This window comes from Taudactylus pleione, unplaced genomic scaffold (assembly GCF_031769625.1).
Source record: "Taudactylus pleione unplaced genomic scaffold, aTauple2 ptg000333l, whole genome shotgun sequence".
Lineage (NCBI taxonomy): Eukaryota > Metazoa > Chordata > Amphibia > Anura > Myobatrachidae > Taudactylus > Taudactylus pleione.
The window spans coordinates 1,995,777-2,012,348 of NW_028284734.1; the positions used below are offsets into that span (position 1 = coordinate 1,995,777).

Below are 16,572 nucleotides of genomic sequence, written 5' to 3' on the forward strand. Positions count from 1 at the left end.
GTATGCCTATTCCATCATTATACAACATACTACTGGAAACCATTTAGCAATCTGCAGTTTAGCAGTTTTACTACTGTACTCATACAAAAAGGGTGTAATCGGGCCATAGATGGGACATGTCCCCAAGTGTAATATTCCTAATTGTACCCAATAACTAGGACAAGGATAAGAAGTGTTTCAGTAATGAATTGATAATGAAAAGTGCAAGTCATGTGACTTACACATTCCACTGCTATTGATCTTCTGTCATGCAATAAATAGCTTATACCTCTTCTCTTCTAGAGAGGATGAAATATAAGTAATATTTATGGCTGACCGTGTGACCGAATAGGTAGCTGGTTGTCCTCATGCTGCCATGATTTTGGGCCTATTCTTATGTGGAGGCCTGAAGCTGTAACTATATTCCCCCCTTTTGTTAATCTGGGCCTGTCTATATGAAACCGTCACAACTGACAAACTTGCCCTAAAATCTACAGGGGTTGATGAAGCAAATGGTCTTTAAAAATTCATTTGTCTGCCAAATGTTGTTTTTCAATTATAAAACCCTCTGCTAAATATGATAAGTATATGTTAAATGCAGTTGGAACATTCTGTAGATTTTTAAAGATCTTAATAAATGAATAATGTCCAAGTAGAAACAATCAAGGAAATTATTACATTTTGGATGGGATAAACGTCTAGGTCAAAACATTCGCTATATAGACAAAACAAAGCAATCTAGTTGCACCCATATTTGTGCATTAACATCCTGCCAGTTTTCCATAGTAACATGATTATATTAATCATCTGATATGATGTAAAAAATAAATAGCTTTGATAATTATGTCTATGCACTTGCACATATAACTCAATAGGTTGGGGATCCAGAAACAGGTGTTAAATAAACAATTGGCAAGTAGGCACCAATGTTTGCCTTAACAAGAGCATGTGACTTGTATTTACTATTTATTATCTGCTTTACCTGTACTTTGGGTCTAATTCAGCATTGCACATATCGGTACTCTGCGCGTTTGCAGGACCCGTTCTGCGAATGATCGAATGCAGCCCCCTCTATGCCTCTGCCTGTTTGACAGGCAGAGACATTTAAGGGGTGGTGAGGGGATGACCGGCGTTCCTGGAAATGGCGGCATGTCTGCCCCATTTTATGGGAGTGGCAAGGCCAGGGGCTGCGTCCACGGATGCAGTTTCCTGGCCTCGCGTGCTGGCCAGCCTGAGTAAGCGATGGTCGCGATGGTGATCCCTGCCTGCGATCTCGGTCACAGTGCTGAGATGGCAAATGCAGTAGGGGGTGTCATACACCTCCTGCTGTATTTGCATATTAGCAAGGATGGAATTGCAAAGCTGCCTGCATGTGCTTTACAATTCCATCCTAAGCTGTATCACACGCTCTGTGTTTCATGTGTAACAACCAGAGCCGTAACTAGACTTTTTGGTGCTCTGTGCCAGAAAGAGCATTGGCGCCCCCCTCATTTTTCAAAGGGACATAATGCACCCAAAAATGGGAATGGACTCAAGGGGAAGGGCCAGGGAAGAGATAGGGGTGGCCAGGAGATGCTGGGGATGAAATAAGAGGAAGCTACAAATGAGAATGATAATAAACAGAAATTTGACAGGCCCAAACAGCGCCCACTGCCCTGTGGTGCCCTGTGCCATGGCACCGGCCACACTACCCTAGTTACGGCCCTGGTAACAACACCGTGTTCTTGTACACGTTGGATCACATTTATGGTATGCAGGACAAAAGGCCTTATGGAGCATACACACGGCCAGATTTGTCAGATGAACGATTTGAACAATCTGAATGATTTGATGAACGATTGAACGATTTTTGACTGCATTAAAATGAATGGAATCGTCCAAATCTGACTGCAAACACATCAGATGTCAGATATCGTTATCTGACCATTGGGAACGCGCATCGTTCATCGTTCAGACATGTCAGATTTTCCTTCAGATTTGAACAATTGAACGATTTTTTAAATCGTTATCGTTCAGATCTGAAGGAAAATCTGACCATGTGTATGCACCATTAGTTTTACACCCATGCATATAGATCAGTGGTTCTCAAACTTAGTCCTCAGGACCCCACACAGGTCACGTTTTCCATGTCACCCAGCAAGTGCACAGGGTTAGTCATTACTCACTGACAAATTTTTATAGATTCACAGGTGGAGCTAATTATTTCACTTGTGATTCTGTGAGGAGACCTGGAAAACATGCACTGTGTGGGGTCCTGAGGACCGAGTTTGAGAACCTGTGATCTAGATGATCCTCCATGCACACATCTAAGATCTTGCCTACTCTCCGCACTCAAATGATGCTTCTACAACACAAGCTAGCAGTGCGCCTACTGTAGTGTGCAGTCAGGTGTAGAAGTATGAAGAAGTGCACTGCCATGATTTAGGGGGTTGGAAGAAGACTCACTTGCTGTTTGCTGCCAGTACCAGGTAATTGCAAAAACACTAAAAGAACAGGATGAGAATTAGGACCTGAATCTGAGTCCCACATAAATTCAAATGCGGCTGGATCTAGCAATTTGCCAAAAACTGCCCATGTGCTGCAGTGGACATATGCATCTTAGAGCAGCTGCCAGCGATTCTGTCATGTGCCTCTCACCGACAGGATGTAGTCTGGAAGCCGACGGTCTAAATGCCGATTGCCAGCTTCCTGACTCTCTAATCCTGGTGTAGTACTAATGACAAGGGGCGAAAACTCTACGCCTGTCATTAACCATACGCCGGAAGACCAACGCGCAGCATACCGAACGAAGCTAAACTGTGCGCTGGGCGCAGACAGCCGTGGGGGGGAGGCTTAGGTTTAGGGCTCCCGGGGGGACTTAGGGTTAGGCATCCCCACGGGAGGGATAAGTTTAGGCTAGGGGAAGGGGGGGTTAGGGTTAGGCACCCCCGGGGTGAGGTTAGGGTTAGGCACCCCCCTGGGGGGATTTAGGTTTAGGCAGCGGGGATGGGGGGGTTAGGTTTAGGCACTTAGATGAGGGATTAGGGTTAGGCTCTTGGGGGGGAGGTTAGGGTTAGGTACCCCTAAGGAAGGGTTAGGGTTACGGGGGGGAATTAGGTTAGCGATACTTACCTTAGGGACGATCGGGATCTTCACCCTTGCCAGGCTGCCGCTGTCGGGATTTGAAACGCCGGCCATATGGCCGGCGGTAATACCTACTACACCCTCACTGACAGCTGGGTGTAATGGTGCAAAAATAAAATCCTTCTGAGGATGGAAAATGACAATTCACGTCAATAAGGAGTCTTTAGTCACCTAATTGTATAATTCCGAAGTTGTTGTGACAGGTGTTCCGATATGAGCTCATCCCAGCAATCAGCAAGATGTAAAGTGCACGCATATCTGATCACTTTACTTCCTGCTTCGGAACCGTGCCGCCCTACTATGCATGCGCCGATGGCCATCGGCGCATGTGCTAGTGGACAGAACTGGGGATGGATCTGAAAAAAATGTGTGCTACTTATGTAACCCATAGGCTTTATTCTTAATAAAGTGTATATAAATGGTATAGGAGCCTCACTGCAAAATGGGAGCCTGTATCAATAAAAATGTGGAATAAAAAAAATAATTACCTAATTGTTAAAATACAGATTAGCAAATGTTACATAGAACTAGGGCTGCCAAATAAGAAATGTAAACCTGTGTATGTATGAAACACACATGCCACATAGCTTCATTGATTATTGTTTGGATGCATGGGGAATGTTTATTTGTATAGTATTAACTTCAGACATGTCCTGGTTTAAATGGCTTCACAGTGACTCTCAATGAAGTATATGGCCTTGGCCTCTTGAAAGAAAAAGTACCTGGTAGCAATTGGTGACTCACTCTTGTAGCGCCCATTCTAACTACACCACTGACTCACTCAAATCTTATTGTAAGTACCAGCACCTTGCTTTGTTCATAGTGAATGCAGTCTGCATACTCTCTGGCACAATATAGTGTATAGACATTTTCTCTGCAGTACAGTATGACCGTAGAATGATATGCTGCAAGACGCACAGTCTGGCAATGTGGCTAATGCAGCCAACGCTGCCAAACCCTTTACTACTACTTGACAGTTAATACTTCAGACCTGGTAATACAATTATCATTATTTTGACAAAGCTGCAATTATGCATTATGGAGTCTTGCACGTAAAAACCTTAACATGATGTCATGGTTGTCTGGAGAGAGAAACAGAGGAGAAAGGACTCGTCCCCTTCTATATAATTCCACCCACGCTCAAAAGCATGGCAGACATTTACATTAAATCCAATGAACTATAGTGGTACATCTTCACTGACGTTCTCCCTAAACATCCTACTGTGGAAAGATGCAAAAGCACCACATTTTGCATCAATCGTAGAGGTGAGTTTGTAATATAAATGGTGCCAGGCTATTAATCCATTAAACCTGGTTATGTACAGTATATTCTCGTGGCTATAGCGCAAAAGGTGTGACTTAGACATAAATATAAATTCATTCCTTTAAAAGATATTCTGAAATATGCTGAATCAATTGAAAATGTACATCTGTGAGATCTGTAACAGCAAGTATAATCCGTATCACAGTAAGATGTGCACACCCTTTTCTTTCAATAGAAATTCTAAATGAAAAATACCTTTTCACTACAAAAACATTGTGGCTTACAGTTTGCAAAGATGGATGTGTACATTAAATACCACAATAATAATTGCTTATGTTACAATTCTGATTTAGACAGTGAATATTTGCAAAATTTTAAAAAGTCTAAAAAAATAGAGGTGCCTAGCGATAGAAAATAATTCATTCGTTGCTACAGTAAATAGTATAACATTTCCATCCACAGTTTTTAAGTCTACTGCATTCACCTTGTGTTTAGGGTTCAAACCACTGCACTCTGATGTAATAAAGTACACACTGTATACATATATATATCACCTTTTTTTAATATATATAAATATATTATGACTCAAATCACGTATCACACATATATTGTCTATATATTGTCTACGCACATGAAACAGAGACACCTTTAATTATACCAAATCTGTTTCAAATAATAATGCCTGATGAAATACAGTATTTAGCTCCATTTCCACCATTTAGCTAGTGGTAAATTTTAGACAAAGTTAGTTTACAGTTAGAGTCATTTTATAGAACTGCAGCTAGTGCTGTATGCATAAAAGAGTTTTATTGAAAATGCCTGCTGTTCCATTGGAAATGTAAGTAATTGTCTGGCCTATAAGACCAGGCACTATAATTCCGCAGGAACCCAGCTCTAATGTTAATGGTACAGCTAGACATGATTAGACAAATCCTGAATGAAATAGCTGTCCATAAATAAAAACATTTGTGGTTATTGACTTCATGTTACAATGTTTGCAAACAGAGATATTGTAATTGAATAGCTCTTGTTTAGTCTGATGTTTCCATGAATGACATAACGCTCAGTCACTAGGCAAGGTCTGCAGACTAGAACACAACTGCATTGTGGTGGCTCCTAACTTACATCACATCCCTATTTATATTATAAAATTGGATATGTTTATTTTACACTTATAGAGATATTATACTACATACAGTACATGAAGATCAGATATGTTTTGTAATTACACATATTCAGGTATATCCACCCATGTTATTATTAGTTACTCTATCTTTCTACAATGCTATTTTTCTGTTAAATGAAACTTTGATTACAATGTATGCAGTAAAATTACTATATATACATCATAAGCAACATCAGGAAAAAGAAGCAGTAAAACATACAAGTTCATATACATTATATGCTTTAGTGTGAAAATATAAAAAAATGTAAAAAGCACAATTCCTGTTTACATCCTAGTGCCCAATAAGCATTGTACTTTTCATTTGCCTGCGATTGTTGACCCTAATTTTCTCAATGGTAAAGGGTGTGTAAAATACTGCAGAGATCACATTCAACCAGAAAAGGCTACACAGCAGGGAGTGTATAGTACAAGTGCTAATTATTTCAACTCATGGCAAAAGTCCACACCCAGCCTTGATAATTGGAAATAAAGTATGTATGGCAGAATGTTGCTAAAAATCCACACTTCAATCCTCATATACAATATTAAATTATAAACCAAAGCATGAATATGTGTGTGTGGGGGGAGGGGTGAATTTTTAGCTACATTATGACCCATTATTGACCCCAGGACACATAAATTTCACCTTTTTTTAATTCAATATTACACTGTATATATGTGAAACAGTCTCAGTGTAGGGGTCATGCAGACAGAAGAAGACCCCAGGATTTCCCACTATACAAACCAAAGTGACACATGGAACTGTAACAAAAATATTTTCCTTTCTTTAACACAATCTCTCCTCCCTCTGATACAGAACTCATTCACAATCTAAGATACCAGAAATGTAAGTTTATAACATTTTCTGTCAGCTCCAAGTAATAGAGTTATTGCTGCTGCTGCTGCTGAAAAGCAGTTTCACTGTGAAGTTTGTGATTATGATAGCAATTAGTAATATAGTAACATTTTGGGTGTAATATCCATGTGCTTGGATAACCTAAGTGCTCTGCACTGCAGCTGGCTGCAGATTATCCTGCCTAAAAAAAAAAGCTTGAAAAAAAAATAATCATTTTTTATTGTTATCAGTATTTTATCCAGCCAGTCTACGTTTTATTACCCTTTGCGGGAAGAACGACTACTATCAATCACAGCGCACCCTTTGACGCACACTGATCCTGGTAATGAGATTTTGTTTGCCCTGACACTCTGCATTTGGCTCACTGTGCAGTTGTTTGACAAATGACAGCTCCCGGGAATGACTCAGACTCCGCAGAACCAGCAGGTCTCGTTTAACCCCTTTTTTACCAGAGGGACCTTGAGAAGAGAGTACTGCAGGCAGTGGAGGCAGTGAAGAGTGAAGACACACTAGTTCTGCAGCATGCTTCCTGCACTTCCAGCCAACAGGGCTGCAATAACTTTACTCCGTAGCGTTTCCATCTGCACTGGTAAAACACAATAATATCAACCCTTTCAGCACACATTGCGTCTCTTATAGTCATGGTATCAATCATTAACCCAAAACTGCACTGATTCCTGAGACAAGTACCATTGGCAACTACCAAACGTAATTATGCTACACAGCAAGTTACTGGTGTAAAATATATGCGTAAAATCGGCAGAATTTTTGCAAAATAGCATAAAAAACCCTAAAAATCACCCATTATAAAAATGATTGTCAGAAAATTACCAAGAATAAAAAAGAAGATGGATTTTTTTAATAGCAAGCCATATGTGGAAACAATTCCACCTACGCTGCGGAATATGTGTGCGCTATCTAAACAACTGTTAATAAATGAATAAATAAATAACATTTACACCCCATGCATACCAAAACACAATATCATCTCTAACTCATAGGTACAGTGTATACAATAGTATAAGACATCTGCAAAAAGTTATCAAGTTAATGAAAATCCAATGGCTGATTAAAGCTGGAGGCACAAGCATCCTAATGACAGTGATGGGCCAGCTGGTAAAAGTATTCATCAGCCTGTGATTGTCTACTCACCTCCTCTACCTCCTCCTATCCGCACCTCAGCTGTACTGGAGCTGTCCGCGCCTTAGTGCTGAACGGGCCACCACATAGGGAGGACTAGCACGTTGGGTGGATCTTACGCTGCAGTTCTATTCTGCTGCAGTGCTGAATACAGACTTCAGGAACAAAGTCTCCCAGTCACTCACGCACAGACATGCTTTTTGCTCTGAATAACATGAGAGGTAGCAGCCTACAGATGAAATGAACAAGGGAGGGGAAGATTTGTGTGCAATCAATAATTGAAATGCTGGGAGTGGAGTGGGCAATCCCAACTCATAGCAGGAAGCAGCCAGGAGCAGCTGTGGGGGTGGAGTGATTGCAGGCATGTGGGGTTATCCATTTTGCCTGGAGAACAATGTAGCGTGTTACTAGTGTGAAAATAAGTGAATGGGTTAAAAATAAATTAAACAGCTACTGTAGATATAACTGGGAGCTCGAGGATTCCACTGACGTGGGCGTTATGAACAATCTCGTTTGCAAGTCACTCAGAGTTTTGTTTGCACTAAGTAGCTTCAAACTTTTCTGATTTATCAAAGCTATGACCCATAGCAGTTCTAGTATGTGTGCAAAAAGCCAATGAAATCTAATTTAATCAATGAAACGCATAAGTTTAGTTGATAGCCTAGGGGGTCTATACAGCAAAAATGTCGAAATTGGCTCAAATATTTTTGGCCAATATCAACACTTTTTTTTTACAGTTTTCCCCACTATTCAGCAATAATCTTCTCAGAGATAGCCGTTACATTAACATGCTGTCCCTGCAAAGCCCCTGCAGGCAGTCTTTTCGGTTGAAAATAAGACCTGCACTGCTTAAGCCCCAGCTCTGCAGCATATATATATGCATAGTATATATATATATATATATATATATACTATGTCTATATATAATATATATATTTATATTTATACACATAGCCCTTCCCGGGAGTTGTCTGCCTTAAATTCATATTGCTCCCTTCTCTACACGCTGTGAGCCCCTCAGCCCAGTGCTAAGCCAGGGTGGGCGTGATCAGTGTGATCGCTCCCCCCCCCTACAGGCATAGAAGACTGCTGCGGCTGCTGCTCAGCAGCTGCAAGCCGTCTTCCACTGCAGCCCAGCACACAGCAGCGTGTGCTGGAAGGGCCGGCTCTCCCCAACATCCCGATTTCAGCAGGACAGTACTGTCCCGCTGTTCCACCCATGGGCCGAAGTGGCCCACGGGTGGTCAATTGGAAGGTTGGGGACCCCCAACACCGCAGCTGTGCTGTGAATGCTGCGCGCATGCACGCGGCATCCATTCAGTGACGGTAGAGGGATGGGGGAAGCCCAGCTAGTGAGTCTCCCCCAAGCCTGATGCTGAATAACATCACGTAGGGGGCGTGGCCTATGGTAATTAGGCCATGCTCTCATTTTCACCACGCGCGATGTTGGGGTGCACTGTAGAGAGCCAGCACTGGGTGCTTTGACCCCTGGACCCGGCCCTGTGTGCTGGGATGCTGTGAGATAAGAGGGCCCCTCTAGCAGCCTGGGCCTGAGTAATTAGTAATTAGTACCCGCTCTCCCCCCTCTTGGCCCCTTCACCATGCTGTGCTGTCGCCTTCCTCCTGGGTTTGGTCAATCCTTGATGACATCACAATCAGGCGACATGCACCCCCTGGCGCTTTCTGTCTCCCGGGAGGTTGCCTGGCAACAATCAATACAAAACTATCACCTTAGTGCTAATATTACAACAGAACAAACCGGTCTACTAAGAGAACATAGTGGATCAAAGAACATTGGTCACACAGAGCAAACTGTATTATCATGCCACATTAGTACCACATAACAGTTAAATTGACTAAAATGTCATATTACAGCGATGCAGAAACAAAAGCAGCACAGCATGCAAAGATATCATTGTCCATAATTACATCATGGCAAGATAAGAAGTATAATCTAATTAATTTGCAATTAAACATACATGGTATGTAATTACTAAATCAGAGTAGAACAACTACACATAAAAATTATAATCTCAATGCATATAAATAGGAAAAGCAATCATATAAAGAATCCAGGGGTCCTGTATTTAGATGACACAGTTAAGGCTAAAATTTTCATTCAATCCCTTAGGAAATATAGTATTTAGGCCAGAGGTTCCCAAACACGGTCCTCAAGACTCCCCAACAGTTCAGGTTTTAGAGAAATCCATGGTTGAGCACAGGTAGTTAAATCAAACTGACTGAGGTACTAATTAAGCCACCTGTGCTCAAACAACGGTATCTCTAAAACCTGAACTGTTAGGGACCCTTGAGGACCACTTATCAGGGAACCTCTGATTTAGGCAATGTATCCATCTCGCCTCCATCTTCAATAAGACCTTACTCTGTCACCCCTCTCAACGGCTTTGGTGCCTGATCGATAATGACAGGTTATGTTTAAATTCTTTAAAGTGACATGCTACTCATTGTTCTTGGCCACCCAATGCCAAATGAATCGATCACCTGTGGTGGGCCATGTACTCTCTAAACTGCCTTGTGGTCTTTCCTATATAGAAAAGACAACACAGACAGCGTATGTAGTGGATAACATGAGTGCTTAAGTGTAATTTTTTTACGAGTGGAATTACAGTATATGATACTTTATGTATATGCTTTATCTATATATGTTTCAACTTTTAATTATTAAATTTCAATATTGTTGATTCTTTCAAGCCGCATGAGTACTTTTTATTGATAGCGCTGTATTCGATTTTTTATGTCTTAAGCACATAAGTACCTGCCTTATAGGAATACGTTTACTAGTCTGGGGATGCGCAAGAGAATTTCCGTATTCCAGACAACTACACGTAGTGCTGCCGGTGCACTAGTAGCAATCTGGTTTACATGTTACATGATTTTCAACCACAAGTGGCCTCTGGATTGTAAAGTCATTATGAACCAAAAGTCTCTAAGACTTTTATTATGAGAATAACTGGGCAAAAGATGCAGTTAATTAGTTTCCACAAAGATGTTTATGCATTTCACATGTTGTAGTGGTGCTATGTTAGGTACATAAGGAGAGCATTGTTGTATTGTAATGTTGTGTGTCCTGATGAAGGGGATTCGATCCCCGAAATGTTGAATATAAATACCACATTTTTTCCTGCCATTGCAAGTCTCTGAGTGCCGCCTTCTTTATGGATCTTCATAATATATACTAGCTGAAGTGCCCGGCGTTGTCCAAGTTTAAATCTTCAAGTGATTATGTTTTATTATGTGATGTCATCCAAATCCATCCAGTGGAAGGCCCATAGCAGGCTGCCTGGGTCAAAGTTCTTCCCTGCGCACTCCGCTGTGAGGTCCGTCCAGGACCCCAACAACTCCATTAGGCATCCCAGACCAATTGCCACCTCTCTGTGAAGTTTTCATCAAAATCCATCTAGTGGAAGGTCCAGAACAGGCTCCCCTGGTCAAAGTTCTGCCCAGCGTACACCAACAGGAGGTCCGACCGGGTCCTCAACACCTTAGTATGTCTTCTGGGATCCAATGTTGCCACTCTGTGAAGTTTTCATCCAAATCCATCCAGTGGAAGGCTCAGATCAGGCTCCCGGGGTCGAAGTTCTGCTCAGCATACACCAACGGGAGGTCCGACCAAGTGCCTAATCCCCCTAAAACCTGGCCATAATCCAACTGGACCACCTCGCATTGGTTTCATCCCAGCTGGTGCAGGGGTGTCCGTATGCATAACCAGACAGACAAAAAAATAAAACAGACAATGAATTTTATACTTCCTGGGTCAAAGTTCTGCCCGCGCATGGGAGGTCTGACCGGGATCCAATGTTACCACTCGGGGAAGTTTTTGACCAAATCCATCAAGTGGAAGGTTCAGAACAGGCTCCCAAGGGACCCTAACCCCCCTAAAAACTCGCCAGGATCCAACTGGACCACCTTGCATTGGTTTCATCCCAATCGGTGTAGGGGTGTCCGAATACATAACCGTACAAACAACATACAGACCAATTAATTATATATATATATATATATATATATATATAAATCACAGGGGCTCTTCACTCACCATAATAAGTAACAATAATAATAAACATAATAAACAGTGGGGTTTTGGTTCATGAATTGATCAATGCATTTAAGCTTGCAGCCCCCGTCACGGGACCCCACTTTACTGCAAGTCCCTACTCTATTGCTCAGAATTATAACATGGACATAGCCATCACATTAGTGTTAAACTCTGGGTATGCTATCAAGGTTTAAAGCTCACAGCAACTTTGCTTTTAAATGTGAGACAGTTACCAAGCACACTTGTTGCAAAGCACCTAGGAAAACAGCTGACAAAAGTTAGATAACTAATTAAAAAGGGTGCATGAGAAAATGTGATCACAAAAATGATTAATTATAAAAAAATGTATCATAATAAAACAAAAGCACTAATACACGGCACTCACCATTCCTGTGATTTCTATTTAAACAATGTGGTCACATACCATGTTGCACCCCAAATCTAGGAATGGTGAGTACTGTGGATTAGTGCTTTATATATATATATATATATATATATATATATATTGTGATAGGATCACTGGTAAAGTGGTCTGTGGCAGGTACATTTGTCCCAGATTCCTATCTTTTGTGTTTTAAACCCCCAGGAGAAAGTCTGCAGTGTAGCAGGCTTGAGTTTCGGCTTTTTGAAAAGCCGGTTTGGGACCTGGGGGTTGTGGGTGAGAGGAGAGGGAGGGCTCCACCCACGGCCACTCCAGGTTTTGGTTCTCGCAGTGTGGTAACAGGATTGTTAGTTTTCCACCTGAGAGTGGCCAATATAAGCCTAGTTTGTTTAGGGCTGATTGTCTCACCTGGGAGAGCAGACAGGGAGTTTGCTCAGAGACACTGGAAAAACCTAACTGTAAGTGTTGTGCTGTGCTTTTGTTGCTGGTGAGGGCATTAGGCCCTGCCAGGTTCTGGTAGTGAGGGAACTACCTGTGAAGTTAGTGCCCCGACAGGGCTAGGATTTATGTTTATGGTTTCTTTTGTTGTTTCTGTTTTGCACAATAAAGACTGGCGCCGACCAGCTTGTACTTGCATCCAGACTGGTGTGCTGCTTCCCTGCTGCTGTGTGTGTGTGTAAGGAAGGAGTCCTCTACCCAGGAGAGGGACCCCCTAACCTAACTGTGTCACAATATATATATATATAGTACATGTACATTTTTGCAAAGCCTTTAAGAGAGGAAGGAGCAAGCACGGACTAATTGGACAAAAGCGATGTGTCCCTGCAGTTTTCTTTAGAAGGATCTTCCCTATACAGTACAGGTTGAGTCAACCATATCCAAAATGCTTGGGACCAGGGGTATTTTGGATATCGGAATATTCCGTATTTTGGAATATTTGCATAATATAATGAAATATCTTGGGAATGGGACCCAAATCTAAACACAGAATGCATTTATGTTTCATATACACCTTATACACACAGCCTGAAGGTAATTTTATACAAAATTTTTTAATAATTTTGTGCATCAAAAAAAGTGTGTGTACTGTAAATACATGAAATTCATTTATATTTCATATACACCTTATACACACAGCTTGAAGGTTATTTTATACTATATTTTTTTAATAATTTGTGCTTTAAACAAAGTTTGTGTACATTGAACCATCAGAAAGCAAAGGTTTCACTTTCTCAGTCATGCTAAAAATATTCCATATTTCGGAATATTCAGTTTTTTGGAATATTTGGATATGGGAGACTCAACCTGTATAACACCATTCTCAGATGACGTTATAAAGGGTAAGCCTTTAAGAATTTTTGTCAGGTTTTCCTGCTGAATACCAGAAAATTTTGTAGCAGTTGGGCATTAACGGAGAAGGTAGTTGCGTTATCCGTTAACCCATTCCTGCACAGCTAGGATACTTAAATAATGCGAAAACGTCAGTTTGTGCATGATTTAGGTAAAATTGTGCTTGCTGAATAGACCACCTAGCGTCATGTACTGAGTATGCTATGTTTTAACATATTGCGCGATTAACATAATGTAATGTACTTTTTATATTGTTTTAATCATAAAAACAATTTTCTTTTAACTATAATTAAGTAGTCTGCAATATGATAATAGTTTTTTAAAAAGTATATTATTTAGGAGAGGAGGATTTAATGAATGCTAATACATATTGGGGATTACTTTTTAACATACTGCAAAGAGTAATGTTATGATAGATAATAGCAGTCTAGGACGTCAGACAAATGAAAGGAGAATTCTGATTGGCTGCTGTGGGTTACAGAAGAACAATACTATTTACATATGTTCCATCATAGTTTTACTGTTGTCCTAGAATATTGGGCTGTACTTTTCCTCTAAATGGCTGGGCTGGATATAAATCCTATTGGCTATTTACTTTTAATGGGCTTATTTAATGACAATCTAAACCAAGGTTCTTGCTTTGGATCTAATGGCCTGATTTAAGGGTGGACTCAATGCCGATCGCTGCTGCGATTCTGTATGCAGCGGTTGTGAACATACCTGTAGACGCACCACCGGTCATGCATTGGTCGCACCATTGTACTTCTGAGAAACCCTATGGTTTCTCAGAATGTCTTTCGCAAATAAGACAACGGAGCCTTAACCACTGCATACAAATTCACAGGCGCTGGCTAAGACACGCCCTTGGAACGGTCACAAAACATCTGTTTTAGTCACCACTCCCCCGTTACCCCAACCCCCCCCCCCACCGAAATGGTCACACTCTGTTGATCACTGTCCTAATGCACAGTATGGGCCTGATTCAGTAGCATATGCAAATGCGAGTATGCACGCATGACGAGCGATTGTTTACCACAGTGCAGGTGTATATATGCTGCATTGCTTGTGCGATCGCATTGAGATTATGGCCGCACACAGGAATCCATCTCAAAGTGAGTGACAGGCCGTCAGCGTTTGGAGGTGGTGATGGGGGGTGGTTAAAAAAATGCAGGCGTGCCTGTGCGTTTGGACGCCATCTAATGGGCATGCATAAGCTCTCTGCATTCGAGGAGACTTGCAGTTTCTGCAGCTGGTCAGACTTGTTGTAAACGCTGCGTACCTGTGCGATGTGCGTCCATGGTACTGATGTTTACACAGAACAGCGACATACTGTATGTACAGTATGAGAATATGAGTAAATGATATGAGGATGCAGCAGTGGGCGTGCTGGTATTGTGTCTCACATAGTTGCTCATAAACTTTCACAAATGAGAACAGTTTTAATTGAGACAGTCTACTTTTATGATATTCATACTCATGGATATATTAAAAAAAATAGATATTATTTCCATATACTTCATTGTTATCCTTGTTCATACCCCTTTCATTGTTTATACTTATGTTCATACCATTTATATTGTTCTTACTCTAGTGTTTATACTCTTTTCATGAATCCTATCCAAGTGTTCATTCACATTTCATTGTTCCTACCAAAGTGTTCAAACCCACTTCATGGTTCTTTCTGCAGTGTTCATATTTCAGTGTTCTTGCCAATTCTGTTGTTCACACCCAAGTGTTCATACCCCAATATTCATACTGCACTGTTCATACTCATATAATTATTATCATCCCAGTGTTCATAACCATTTAATTGTTCATACCCAAGTGTACTGTACATACCCACGTCATTACTCATACTCAAGTATTGTTTGTACTCATGTTCATATCCATTTCATTGTTCATACTGTACTGCTACCCCGGTGGCCATACTTATTTACATTTCATTTCTTTCTCTGATCTCCCCTGATCCCTTCTCCTCTTCCTTCATGGACCTTCATGTTTCTACTTACTTTGCAACTATCCATCAAGACATTTTCTCCCAACTTTTTTTGCTGTCCACCCTATCCTTTACTCCTTCTGATCCATTGCTGGCAGTGAAGTCTGTTTCCTCCTACTCCACCTCCACCTGCCTCCTTGACACCATACTGCTCCCAATTACTCTCTCTCTCAATGTTTGCTTCCACATTGCTCACATTTTTAATATCTTTCCACTGGCACTGTCCCATTCTTCTTTTAAGCATGGGCTTATCCCATTCTGTAAAAATAAAATCTCTAGGTCCCAACTCTTCTCTAACAACTGCCCCAACTCTTTACTTCTATTTGCTTATATACTTTCCTTTCCTTTTACTCTCTCTTTCTCTTCATTAATTACCGTAGTACGCAACAGTCGGCCAATTGCGTGCGTCTGCATCTGTGCGTTCCATGCTGAATCAGGCCCTCAATCCCTTGCTCTATGAAACTGTCTATTTGACTGCATAGACTGAAATCTACTCTGAAAATGCACCTGTTCAATAAAGCCTACCAGCCATCTTCACAATCTTAGCTTATGCGCTCTGTCCTCGCTTATCCCCTACCAGTTCACATTCCAGTTTTAACTCCCTAGACTGTAAGCTCTCATGAGCAGGGGCAGTGGCGGGCTGGGCCGGGGGGCAGGGTGCCACGTGCCCCCTGGGCCGTAGCATCATACGGGCCGCGGACCGCGGTGCAGTCTGTGTCACTGTGACACAGACTGCACCGCGTGTGTAGCACTGACCGGACGGAGTTCGGTCAGCGCTACACAGCACAAACACACAGCCGCCGGAGCCGGCAGCTGTGTGTTTGCTGTAATCAGCAGCCGCTGAGAGTCTGTCAGACTCTAATCGGCTGCTGCTGCTCCCACTGCAGGGAGCCATCTTCCGGCTCCTGCAGTGGGTAATGGGAGAGACGTCATGAGTAATGACGTCTCTCCCATGCAAAGCGGCCGGAGGAGCTGTTAGCAGCGGGACCAGGAGCGGGAGTTTCAGGTAAGTGATTTTTTTTTTTATTAAGTCTCTCTCTACTGGGGGGGACTACTGGGGGCACTACCAGGGGGGGATTACTACTGGGGGCACTACCAGGGGGGTGGATTACTACTGGGGGCACTACAAGGGGGGGACTACTACTACTGGGGGAACTACAAGGGGGGACTATTACTACTGGGGGCACTACAAGGGGGGGCTACTACTGGGGGCACTACAAAGGGGGGGACTACTACTACTGGGGGCACTACAAAGGAGGG

General features: G+C 41.9%; 1 protein-coding gene across 1 annotated transcript in view; it reads right to left on the reverse strand.

The window, feature by feature from the left end:
• The window catches only part of SV2C (synaptic vesicle glycoprotein 2C), a 352,825-nt gene extending 345,174 nt beyond the window's left edge, over positions 1-7,651 (reverse strand). The window contains exon 1 of the mRNA XM_088443732.1: positions 7,540-7,651. The gene's annotated coding sequence lies outside the window, so the exon portion shown is untranslated. The remainder of the gene's footprint in view (positions 1-7,539) is intronic.
• Between the last annotated feature and the right edge of the window lie 8,921 nt (positions 7,652-16,572).